Here is a 13,533-nt window from a genome sequence, read left to right as displayed (position 1 = left end):
GAGCGCGTCACTTCAATTTCTCCATTTCACGCGGTCGCGTGAGCCATGCGTCCGTGTCACTTCTCGTTAGTCATCTCCTTAATTTCTTGTATTCCTTCCATTTTTGTAAGCTTCCTCTCCATTCTCTAAGCCATTTCTGCCCTATGAAACCTGAGACACTTAACACATGGATCACGGCATCGAATGGTATAGAGGAGAATTAAAATATATAATCAAAAGATCTCTAAGAAGCAAGTTTTCAACCATAGAACAAATTTGGAAAGTAATTTTAAATACATGCAAATCATATGAATAAGTGGGTGAAGACTTGATAAAACCACACAATTAAACACAATATAAATCATAAAATAACTGTTTATCAACCTCCTCATACTTAAACATTAGCATGTCCTCATGCTTAGTTGAAGGAGATAAAATAAATGAGTAGGAACATGTAAAACTCATGCAATGTAATGCAACCTATATATATATATATATATGAATGCAACTATATGATTCTTGTCCACTTGGTTAAAAGTAAGTAAGTTCTTCAAGACAATCATAAATCAAATTCCACTAATTCAATTCTTATACAGTAAGAATAGATTAAAATGCAAGAAGGTAGCTCATGAAAGCAGGGAACATAGAATTTAAGCATTGAACCCTCACTGATGATGTATGTGCACTCTAGTCTCTCAAGTATATAGGGTAATTACTCTACTCTTCTCTAATCATGCTTTCTAAATTTTTTTCTACACCTAACCAATCAACAACACTTAATATACCAATCTAAACATCATGAGGTCTTTTCAAGGTTGTAATGGGGCTAAGGTAAGGGTAAGGGTACATATATGGCTAAGTAAGCTTATAAATTGAATCTTTAATCAACCTGAGCTTTCACCTAACACATATATATATTCTATACAACTTCAAATTTCATACCTAGCTACCCAAAATTTCCCTTTCACATTCCATACTCATGCAGCAACCTTTATTTTAATTTTTATCACATATACATTGATCTTTGAACTTCAACTTATCATTGGGGTAATTTTGTCCCCTTATTTATTTATTGAATATTTTTTTATTTTTTTATTTATTTTATTTATTTTTTTTTAATATGAAAATAAACGTAGCTTCTCAATGCACATAGATTTTAAATTTTTATAGTTTCACATGAGTAGGTACCCAAATTCTCATTATTTTATCATGACACATTCCCTTATTAACCCTTGTCCCCACAATCTTCCCATACTCAGTTAACACACAATTTCTATCTTAAGCTAACCAAAGATTCAATTGGGATATATAATTATTTTTCCGCTTAAGGCTAGTAATGTGGTAAAATATAGAACAAATGGGATTTTAAAAGGCTCAAAGTGGTTAACAAAGGTAATTTAAAGGGTAGGCTTATTTGGGATAAGTGAGCTAAACAAATAATGGCCTCAATCATATGCAAGCATGTAAATACACTAAATAATGGACATATAGAATGGAACAAAGCAAAGATTGCAATCATAGAGAAGAAAACACACAAGAATAAAAATTTATGGTTAAATAATGTAACCATATAAATAAGCTCAAAATCTCACAGGTTGTGTGTTCTTGGCTTTTTAAACTATGTTCCAAATACAACTTCAAGCAAATTTAACATAAAAGTTTTGATTAAAATTAGTGAAATTTTTCAAAAAATAGGGTCTTAGAAGAAACTTATTATCTTTTCAATCAAGTAGAACATGCATGCAATTAACCTATTTCTATGCAATCTATCCTATTCTACAAAAGAAAAACTAACTAAATATCCTATTTTATTGGTGTTAAGGAAGAGAAATTACCTCCGAAAGTCAGGTACTGACCGACCTCCCCACACTTAAGGCTTTGCACCGTCCTCGGTGCCATCTGTCAGGAACAGAGGGGGGCTAGTAGCAGTATCTCCACCATCGGGACCGTCATGGCTCCCTGTGCTGGTAAATAAAGTGGAATCCGAGGTGTCTGGGTCTTTGTAGTTCCCCATAAGTAGTTCCTTGAGGTATGTGAATCGGCGCTTGTTTCGACATTCTCTTAGCTTTGCTTTGTGTTCCTGCCGATCCAACCTTTCGAGTATCTGATAGAGCAGTTGGTTTATTGTAGGTGCTTGTGGTGCTGATGGAGGAATATCTTCAGCTGGTTCTGTAGGCTGACTTGTAGTGGCTGCTGGTGGTCTGATATACTTCCCGTTAGGGACGTACTGATCATCCCGTAGAAGCATGGCTTTGGTGTCCCCAGCTCTGTAGGAGACTTCGGCTGCTAAGATGAGATCTGAAACCAAGGCGGGAAAAGGTAGATTGCCTACAATTTGTACGTGTCCCATTGCATTCCAGATGTGTCTTGGTAAGTTTAGGTGCTGGTCTGTAAGAATACACCAAAGTAGAACAGCCATGTCTGCAGTGAAGGAGGACTCATGGGTACTCGGAAAGACATAATGGGGCATGATCTGTGCCCATACTCGAGCTTCCAAGGTAAGTGCTGAAGCCGATATCCCTTTGGGTCGAGATCGATGGTATCCGTAGATCCATCTGCTGCCAGGTTGTGCGATAACTCTGATAACAGCGTCCCAGTCAAATTGGTATGTCTGGCGCTTGAGTGAGGCTTCTTGGAATGCGTCCAATCCTTCTGGAGCAGGGGGAAGATCTAAAGCTCGCTGAATGGCCTCTTCAGTTATGGAGACTTGTTTCTGACGGACATAGACAGACTGCATGGTTGGCATGTGAAAGTTGGAGTAGAATTCTACTACCCATGAGAGATTAACCTGCCGTGACTGTCTCCGTAGGAATCTCCATTGTCTTCGTTCAATTTGCGGCTCAACAAAGGTAGCAATATTGGTCGGGAAGATAAGAAGGTACTCATTGTTGTGATTCCTCTCTGCCAGGATAGGGAACATCTGCTCACAATAGCGGTTAAGAAACCGCGCAGTGTCCTTTGCTAGGAAGGCTTTTTCTTTTTCATCGACCTTGATGATCCTCTTTATTCTTTTTGTTGAGGGCTTTACTGCTGTTGAAGATGGCTCTGCCACTAATGCTCTTTTTGTTCTTCTCCTTGCTGGTGGTTTGGGAGTAGCTTTCTCCTTTCCTTTTTTGGTGGCCATCCTGAAAAAGGAAAGAGAAAAGAACTTTGTAAAATTAAGGGTTAGAGCAAGAAAGAGAATAGGATATGTGATAATCAATGCACGGTAAATAATGATGACGTTAACACATGGTCATGACTACATGTGAAAGCTCATCCATGGTAATATAGCAAGTGCATGTGATGGCAATTGAATGCAAGATGTTTATTGGCATGCCGGCAAAGGCATGAGTAGCATAGATCAAGCAAACAATGTCCAAGTTAGATTACCACAGCATTCAAACTAACAATCTGTTTGTATGGACAATAATATTTGGATCAATAAAATATAAAATGGATTTTGTGAAAAAAAAAAAAAAAACTGGCATTAAGGTAGTAGGGTAACATAAAAGTATTGCATGATGCCATACGGACTTTTTCACAAACACATAGCATGCATGGTGAATATGTTTTTTTTTTTAAATATAAAATAGAACATGCAAGTACCCCTTTAAAAGGTAATATTAATTGTCAAATAGATTCATGATAATCTACAAGCAAAATATAGAAACTAAAGACCGAAATAAATTTTCAACACCAATTAAAAGGAGTAAAAAGAAAGAAAGAAAAAGAAAAAGAAAATATAGATAAAGAAAGTAAAAAGAAAAAGAAGAATAAAACATAATAAAAATAAGAATAATAATGTAAAAGTAAAGAGGGGGAGAAGAAAATAAAAACCTTGATAATGGTGGTGAAAAAGAAAGTAGGAGAAAGTAAGAAAGAAGTAAGGAGGAAGAAGGAAGAAGAAAGAAATAAGAAAGGATAAGAAAAATAAGGATTTGGAGAAGAAAAGATAAGATATTTTGGCTGATCTGGATATTCTGTGCGCCGCATGTGACGCGGGCGCGTGGGTCACGCTTTCGCGCGGTTGGCGCGATTGCTAAATGACGCGGACGCATGGTGCACGAGGTCGCGTGAGTTGATTGGTGCGAGGGCAACATCGCGTTCGCGCAACTCTCTGTTCGAAACTCTTTTTGCCAAATTTTAGGGTGATGCGGTCGCGTGGTTGACGCGATCGCGTGAATGGCTATACTTTGAAAAATGACACAGACGCATGGGGCACGCATTCGCGTGAGTGGGCTTGTGCTTCCAGCATGGGTCCAGCCCCATTCCAGCCCAACTTACTGCCTTACACCCATTTACGTCGATTTTACAGAGCCACGTGTTTGTGTGGGTGACGCGGACGCGTGGGGAGACTAGTTCGCAAATGACGCGAACGTGTGGTTGACGCGGTCGCGTGGGCATATTTGTGCCTAAGGCACGCCTCCAGCCACTTTTTCGCGTGACTCTCTGTTCAATTATCTTTTCTTGCTTATGCACTCGTGACGTGGACGCGTCAGTGACGCTGTCGCGTCGCGTGCGTTTTTTTTTAAATAAAAATGTGCAGAATGCTCATGCAGACTATATGCAGCTATATGCAGGGATGATGAGAAAAGTTATAATAAAAAATTAAAGTAAAAATAAAACTAAGAATGAAATGGAACGATCATATCATGGTGGGTTGTCTCCCACCTAGCACTTTGCTTTAACATCCTTAAGTTGGACGCTCCACTAGCTCAGTGTTCTGTTGTTGGTGGATCCTCCAGGAGGAAGATCTCTAGCTCCTTGTTTTTCTTCATCTTCTCACCATGATATAGCTTTAAGCGATGTCCATTGACTTTGATGAATTCAGAGCTTGAAGGATGACTCAGGTGGAAAACTCCGTATGGCTCAGCCTTCTCTACTCTATATGGACCTTCCCATCTTGATCTCAACTTGCCTGGCATGAGCCTCAGTCTGGAGTTGTAAAGGAGGACTAAGTTCCCAGGTTGGAACTCTCTCCTCTTGATGTGCTTATCATGCACAGCCTTCATCTTCTCCTTGTACAGCCTGGAGTTCTCATAAGCTTCTAGGTGAAGGCTTTCTAATTCTTGCAGTTGAAACTTCCTTTTAGCTCCGGCTTTCTCAAATCCCATGTTGCATTCTTTCACTGCCCAAAAGGCTTTGTGCTCTACCTTAACTGGGAGGTGACAGGCCTTTCCGTAAACTAAGCAGAAGGGACTCATCCCAATGGGTGTCTTATATGCTGTTCTGTATGCCCAGAGTGCATCTTGTAGCCTGGTGCTCCAGTCTCTTCTATGAGGTTTGACTATCTTCTGCAATATACACTTTATTTCTCTGTTAGACACCTCAGCTTGCCCATTAGTCTGGGGATGGTAGGCTGTTGCTACTTTATGAATTATCCCATACTTTTTCAGTAATCCTGTTAGTCTCCTGTTACAAAAGTGGGTGCCTTGATCGCTCACGATTGCTCGTGGTGATCCAAAGTGACATATAATATGGTTTCTAACAAAGGAAACAACAGTGTTAGCATCATCAGTGTGGGCAGAAATTGCTTCCACCCATTTAGAGATGTAATCTACGGCTAACAATATATAAAAGTAACCATTAGAATTTGGAAATGGACCCATGAAGTCAATGCCCCAAACATCAAAAATTTCACAGAAAAGCATAATCTGTTGAGGCATCTCATCCCTCTTGGATATATTACCAAACCTTTAGCAAGGGGAACAAGATTTACAAAATGCAGCAGCATCTTTAAAAAGAGTAGGCCACTAGAATCCACAGTCTAAAATTTTTCTAGCTGTTCTTTGAGGGCCAAAATGTCCTCCACTCTCAGATGAGTGGCAGGCCTCTAAAATGGACTGAAATTCTGACTGAGGCACACACCGTCTAATTACCTGGCCAGCACCACATCTCCATAAATATGGATCATCCCATATATAATATTTGGACTCACTTTTCAGCTTGTCTCTTTGATGCTTAGTAAAATTTAGAGGAAAAGTACGACTAACTAGATAATTAGCTACAGGTGCATACCAAGGGACTACTTCAGATACTTCTTGTAGGTTATCAAATGGGAAATTATCATCTATAGAAGTGGAGTCATCCTTAATGTGCTCAAGGCGACTCAAGTGGTCTGCCACTAGATTCTGGTTAACACTCCTATCCTTAATTTCTAAATCAAATTCTTGTAGTAGCAGTATCCAACATATAAGCCTTGGTTTAGACTCCTTTTTAGCTAATAAATATTTTAGAGCTGCATGGTCTGAGTACACTACTACTTTGGTACCAAGTAAATAGGCTCGGAATTTATCCAGAGCAAAAACAATAGCAAGAAGCTCTTTTTCAGTAGTAGCGTAATTAGACTGAGCAGCGTCTAAAGTCTTAGACGCATAAGCAATGACAAAAGGATCCTTACCTTCACGCTGAGCCAGCGCCGCTCCTACTGCATAGTTGGAGGCATCACACATAATTTCAAATGGCTAGCTCTAGTCTGGTCCTCTCACAATTGGAGCTTGAGTCAGGGAAGTCTTCAGCTTATCAAACGCTTGCATGCAGCTTTCACTGAACTCGAACTCAATATCTTTCTGCAGCAATCTGGATAAAGGCAATGCTACCTTACTGAAGTCCTTAATAAATCTCCTGTAAAAACCTGCATGGCCAAGGAACGAACAGACTTCCCTCACGGATGAGGGATAAGGTAAACTGGAAATAACGTCCACTTTTGCTGGATCTACAAAAATGCTAGTATTAGACACAACATGTCCTAATACAATCCCTTGTTTTACCATAAAGTGACATTTTTCAAAATTCAATACAAGGTTCGTACTAACACATCTATCTAACACTCTAGATAAATTATCCAAGTAAAGGCTAAATGAATCACCATATACGCTAAAATCATCCATAAAAACCTCCATACATTTCTCAATAAGGTCAGAGAAAAGACTTGTCATGCATCTTTGGAACGTAGCAGGTGCATTGCATAAGCCAAAAGGCATTCTCTTATAAGCATAAGTTCTAAAAGGACATGTAAAAGTAGTCTTTTCCTGATCTTCAGGAGCTATATGAATTTGAAAATAGCCTATATAACCATCTAAAAAGCAATAATGGGATTTACCTGATAGGCGATCAAGCATCTGATCAATGAATGGCAAGGGGTAATGATCCTTGCGAGTGCCTTGGTTGAGACACCTATAGTCAATGCAAACTCTCCATGAATTCTGCACTCTAGTTGTCAGAAGCTCTCCATGCTCATTTCTTATTGTTGTGACTCCAGACTTCTTGGGCACTACTTGTACTAGACTGACCCATTCGCTATCTGAGATGGGGTAAATGATATCTGCTTCAAGTAGCCTGGTCACTTCTTTCTTGACAACTTCTAAGATGGTGGGATTCAATCTTCTTTGAGATTGACGGACAGGCTTTGCTCCCTCTTCTAAGAATATTCTGTACTTACAAACTTGAGGGTTGATGCCTACTATATCCGCTAGGCTCCATCCAATTGCTTTCTTATGTTTTCTCAACACACTGAGTAGTTGTTCTTCTTGTTGAGAAGTGAGTTCCTTTGCAATGATAACTGGAAACTTCTGCTTGTCCTCAAGGTAAGCATACTTGAGGTGTGAAGGGAGGGGCTTTAATTCTAATTTCTGCTCATAGCCAGGCTCTGGATCATCCGGAGCTGGTGATAATGGCGAAGTGCACTTATTGTCTTCAAAAAGTGTCCCCACACTTGGACCTTGCCCTATGTACTTCTCTTCTAATTCATCCTGGTGAACTTCAGCTACAGTTTCATCAATGATGTCACACTGGGAGATAGAATGATCTTTCAGAGGGTGCTTCATAGCTTCATTTAAGCTGAACTTCACTATTCTGCCATCTATCTCAAAGGAGTAAGTTCCTGAGAATGCATCCAGCTTGAACTTTGAAGTCTTTAGGAATGGTCTTCCAAGCAGGATTGATGATGGCCTTCCTAAGTCATTAGGGGGCATTTCCAGGATATAGAAGTCAATGGGAAATGTGAGCCCCTTAATGCTCATTAATACATCTTCAGCAATTCCAACCACTGTAATAATGCTTTTATCTGCTAACACAAAACGAGTTTCCAACCTTTTTAAGGGAGGGAGCCTCAAGGTATCATATATAGACAAAGGCATTATACTAACACATGCTCCTAAATCACACATGCAGTCAAAAAATATCACACCTCCAATGGTACGGTTAACCATACATGGACCTGGATCACTACATTTTTCAGGTATACCTCCCATTAAAGCAGATATAGAACTACCTAAAGGAATAGTTTCTAATTTATTAATTTTATCTTTATGTATACATAAATCCTTTAGAAACTTCGCATATTTAGGTACCTGTTGAATAACATCAAAAAGGGGAACAGTTACCTCAACCTTTTTGAATATTTCTACCATTTTGGGATCAAGTTCCATCTGCTTTCTAGGCTTCTTTGCAATTTGTGGAAATGGAATAGGAAGGGCGTTTTCTGGAGCGTCTGCATCCTTTGGTGCTTCTTTCTGTGGTTGAGCTTCTTCTTTTTCAACTATGTCTTGTACGTCCTCTTCCTCTTAAGCATCCTCTACCTCCACCACCTCTTCAGCTGGGACGTGTTCTGGTGGATTTTTCCCCTCCTGATTCCTCTCTTGCAATGTGGTTCCGGATCTTAGGGTGATGGCATTGATGCCACCCTTTGGATTGGGTAAGGGTTGAGAAGGAATTCCACTGGAGCTTGCATGTTGAGTGTTAGAAGTATTGGATGATCCCATCTGAGAGATGAGAGCTTGTATAGCGGATGTTAGACTGTTAAGTAACTTTCCATGCTCTTTTGTCCTTGTGCAAGGGATTGAAGCATCTCGTCATTAGAAGAGGAATTAGAATAAGTGATCTGAGGAACTTGTTGTTGGTTGTGCTGTGGTCCTTGGGCTTGCCTTAGGTGAGGTGCTCTGTAAGGCTGATTCTGGTTCTGCTGCTTGTTGTTGTTATTATTCCACCTCTGATTTCTCTGATTGTCTCTGCCTCCTCTGTTATAGTTGTCCCTCCAGTCCTGGTTGGAATTATCTCTCTAGCCATGGTTGGAGTTGTCTTGCCAACTCTGGTTATAGTTCCCACTTTGGTTGTAGTTGCCGCCTTGTTGATTGTATCCTTGATTCGGGCGGTCATAAAAGTTGTGAGTGGCTGCTACAGTATTGTCTTCCTGTTGGAGCTGCGAACATTCATCAGTATAATGACTATAATCAGCACAGATTCCGCACACTCTCTGTGGGACTAACTGTTGACTTTGCTGTGATGGGGCAGGTTGAGCTTGTTGAGCTTGTTGTTGGTTTAACTGCATCTGCTTCAGTAGGTTGGTCATTTCACATATACTCTGTGTAAGAGAAGTAGTCTCCCTGCTGGAAGAAACTTCGTTAACAGCCTTGGGATGGTCGCGCCTCTGTTTGTGATTCCTAGTGGACTCAGCTAAGTCGCTGATCAGCTGCCATGCTTCATATGCGGTTTTGTACTTTTTCAAAGAACCGTTGCTAGCACCTTCCAGTGTAGTCTTATCCTGGGGGTTCATGCCTTGAGTGAAGTAGCTGATCAATACTAGTTTATCAATCATGTGATGGGGACAGGCATCTAGGAGATTGTTGAAGCGCTCCCAATATTCATAGAGAGTCTCGGATTCGCCTTGAATAATCATTGAAATCTATTTCCTCAATCTATCAGTAACTTCAGCTGGAAAGTATTTTTCCAAAAACTCTCTTCTAAGCATATTCCAGTTAGTGACAGTCGCTTGCGGCTGAGCGTAGTACCAATCCCTCGCTTTTCCCTCAAGAGAAAATGGGAAAGCGGTTAATAGAATAGAAGTTTCATCTGCACCATGACGCCTAACAGTAGAACAGGCTGTCTGGAAGTCCCTAAGGTGCTTGATAGGCTCCTGAGCGGGTAACCCATGAAACTTGGGCAACAAGTTGATTAGTGCAGTCTTTAGTTCAAAATCTTCAGCCACAGTTGGGTGATGCACTTGATACCACTGCAATGTAAAATCTGGCGCTCCAGCTTCCTAGAGAGTAACCCTCCTTGGTGCTGCCATGTCACCTGCACATGAATCAACTAAGTCAGTAGTAAATGAGCTTGTTTCGCTCTCAGATGGCGGTTCAGATTCGCCCTCAGATGAGACTGGTGAATCGATAATAATCACTTCACCACCCTTAGAGGCTAACCGACGTCGAGTCCGTCTATTATGTGAAAGAGTTCTTTCAATTTCAGGATCAAATGGGACTAAACTCGGATCAGGCAATGAACGCATCATTCAACGAGAGAAACATATAGCTGATGGTGATAAAACAAAATAAAATAAAATACAAATAAATAAATTCCAACCAATAAGTTAGCACACTATTGCAACTCCCCAGCAATGGCGCCAAAAATTGACGTGGCAGAAATTGGCAGATTAAGAAATTAATGTAAGAAATACGTTGCAAGTACAGTTCTTAACTGGCAAAAGTCCGCTTATCAATTTAAAAGGGTTGTCACGAAATTAGAATAAAAATACTGGGAGTATGAACCCCAGGTCATCTCCCAACGAGTTGCAGGAAAGAATGCATCTTATTGGTCAGAGGTTTTCCAGGAAATTTTTTTTATGTTGAGAAATAGAAAAATAAATAAAGGAATTTATATAATTCAAATAAAGGTCTTGATCAGGAGTAGATTGATAGGAAGTTCTATCCTTGTTGGATTTCTCTCAAGATCAATTGATAATTGAAGGTTGCTTCTACTTAGTTATCCTTTACCAAGTAAAGGAAAGTCAAGTAAGTTGGAAGTCTACTTCTATTCACAAGTTCTAATCCTCTCCCTTGGGAAGGATTAGCGTTAATGACTAGAGAGACAACCAACAATAAACCCAATTACAATTTAACTCTTGAGTAATCCAACTCAAGGTTCTCCTTTCAATCAACTCCCAATCAAGTTAGGGAATTACTCCATTATCATAAATGTAAACTTCACAAAATTAAAAAGAAAAATAAAGAAAGACATGATAATCAATAATAAAAAAGATCAATTAAAAATAAAAATGGTTATTGTATTAATAAATTATAAAAATAATCCAATTGTAACTCTAGATAAATTAAGGATATGAAAGAGTAAGTGAAAAGTAAGAAAACAAACTAGAATGATGAAGTATTGGCAGAGGTAATAACTCTTCTCAATATCCCAATCCAAAAAGCAATAAAGCAAAATTTTAAGAACTATGAATGTGTAGAGAGAAAACCTAGAGGAGGAGTAAAATCAGATCTAAAAAAAACTGAAAACTATCCTAATGTGTTCTCTTGAGTCCCTACATGTTCCCTGGCTCTAGTCTGTATTTCTGGGCCAAAAACTGGGTCAAAACACGGTCCAAAATAGCCCCCAGCGAATTCTGTTAACTCTCCAGATCGCGCATGTCACGCATATGCGTCGTCCACGCGTGCGCGTCGTTCAGCGTTTTTCCTTGCCATGTGCACGCGTCGTCCACGCGTTCGCATCAGGCACGCGACCGCGTCACTTCGATTTCTCCATTTCGCGCGGTCGCGTGAACCATGCGTCCGCGTCGCTTATCGCTGGTCATCTCCTTAATTTCTTGTGTTCCTTCCATTTTTGCAAGCTTCCTCTCCATTCTCTAAGCCATTTTTGCCCTATGAAACCTGAGACACTTAACACACGGATCACGACATCGAATGGTATATAGGAGAATTAAAATATATAATCAAAAGATCTCTAAGAAGCAAGTTTTCAACCATAGAACAAATTTGGGAAGGAATTGTAAATACATGCAAATCATATGAATAAGTGGGTGAAGACTTGATAAAACCACACAATTAAACACAATATAAATCATAAAATAACGGTTTATCACCACTACTTTACCGTCGGATTTTCCAACGATAAATCCGACGAAAAATGTTTTTTATTTTTTCTAAAAAAATATGAATGGTCGCTACTGTCAGGATTTTTCGACGGTAAATTCCCCGGTAGTGTGAATATTTTTTTATTTTTTTTCAATCTATGAAGGATCCTGATATTTAACAATTGATAGTCAACTCTATATTAACAACGAATAAATTAGTATTTTATCTGAAAATAGTGATTTATATATGATGTAAAATATCAAATATACATAATGTAAACATGAAAAGAAATTTCGATAATGAAATATATAAGATAGAACTATATTGACATTAATCTTATTCAGATTCATCATTTTCTTCCTTTGGTTCATCATCCTCCTCTTCTAAGGTAATTTCCTAACCATCAAATTCTTCTTCGTTTCCATCAACCTCGTCTTCTTCGTGAAGATCGTCACTGTCCAATGGTAGTGTGTTGTCATCTACCCTAAGGTCAATGATGTCATCATCCATAACAACTTACCTAAAGGTGATCGAATCACCAATATCAACCACCAATATCAACCCCGAATGCATAATTTTTCAATAACTAGATCCAATTCTGGGTCTCTATGCAACCTCTCACTGTAACAGGCAGTTAGTTGAGGTGGACGCAGCAGATGGAGGGCCTGTCAAATGCTTCTTGGGCTAAAATCAATAACCTTACCTCTCACATAACTCTAATAATTCTTCTCATTGACCCCCTCAACGTCCTTGTACGTGACCCAGAGGTTTCCATAAAATTCTTGGACCGTCAATTGTCCATCCTCCGTGTGTGGGTTGCACAGAAAATTCCACCCTCGTCTCTCAATTTCAAATTGAATTTCCAGATATTCATCCGATTTCAGTGTAAATCTCACTTCCGGAGTCACAGCCCTCTTGTAAGTATGATCATAAAAGTGTTCTTCATGGAGCTTAAATTAAAACCTATGTGTATCATGAGAACTGGTGGCTGGCTCTTTACCTTTCCTTTTCTTTGAAGGTGTACTAGTTTTGGGTGCCATTACAGAAAACAGAGAAAACAAACATGCAAAGCGACTCTCGTCCCCAAGCAAATTAGTGAAATATAAAGGGGAAGAAAGAAGGGGGGAATAAGAAAGTGAAAAAGAAGAAAATAAAAATTAAATTTAAAAATTTTCTTTTTGGTTCTTTTTTTTAATACACTAAATAAAAATAGACGAGGGAGAAGGGGATGGACAGAGGGGTTGTGTTTAAACAGAGGGCTAATTTGTTGTGGTGAAGAAGGAAGGGATTGGGGTTACTAAGAGTCAGTTGTTGGGGGAGGTAATGTGTTGTGATGAGGGAAGGGAGAGTTCTTGTGTGTGTCTAGAACGAGGGGATAAAGTGTGTTGAGGTGTGGTTGAAAGAGGAGTTGAGGGGGGGCTTATATAGGGGGTTTGGAGTGGGGTTTCGGTGGGTTGGAGTCACCGGAATGACTTGGTAATGGGATGGTGTCACGAGCAAGTATTGGGGAAGGAGGAGGGTGTCACGTATTAGGTTGGGAAAAGGGTAAAGTGCTATTGGTGTGCAAGGCTTGGAAAAAAGGGGAGGGGATCTGGGATTTCATTGGATGTATTGGAAGGGGGTGGGGACCGAATTAGAAAGGATTTGCTGAACCAATTAAGGTGATTTGGTTTGGATTTGGCTAGTAAATTAAAACTGGTGCCTAACT

At 39.6% G+C, this 13,533-nt stretch overlaps 1 pseudogene; it reads right to left on the bottom strand.

Moving 5' to 3' along the window:
- LOC148570552 (uncharacterized) overlaps nt 1-12,335 on the bottom strand; it is a 128,846-nt pseudogene extending 116,511 nt beyond the window's left edge.
- Nucleotides 12,336-13,533: the final 1,198 nt, after the last annotated feature.

This window comes from Arachis ipaensis, chromosome B3, assembly GCF_059453495.1.
Source record: "Arachis ipaensis isolate K30076 ecotype BB chromosome B3, ASM5945349v1, whole genome shotgun sequence".
NCBI classification, from domain to species: Eukaryota; Viridiplantae; Streptophyta; class Magnoliopsida; order Fabales; family Fabaceae; genus Arachis; species Arachis ipaensis.
Note: the sequence above shows the minus strand (reverse complement) of the source record. Positions and strands in the feature narration are given on the sequence as shown.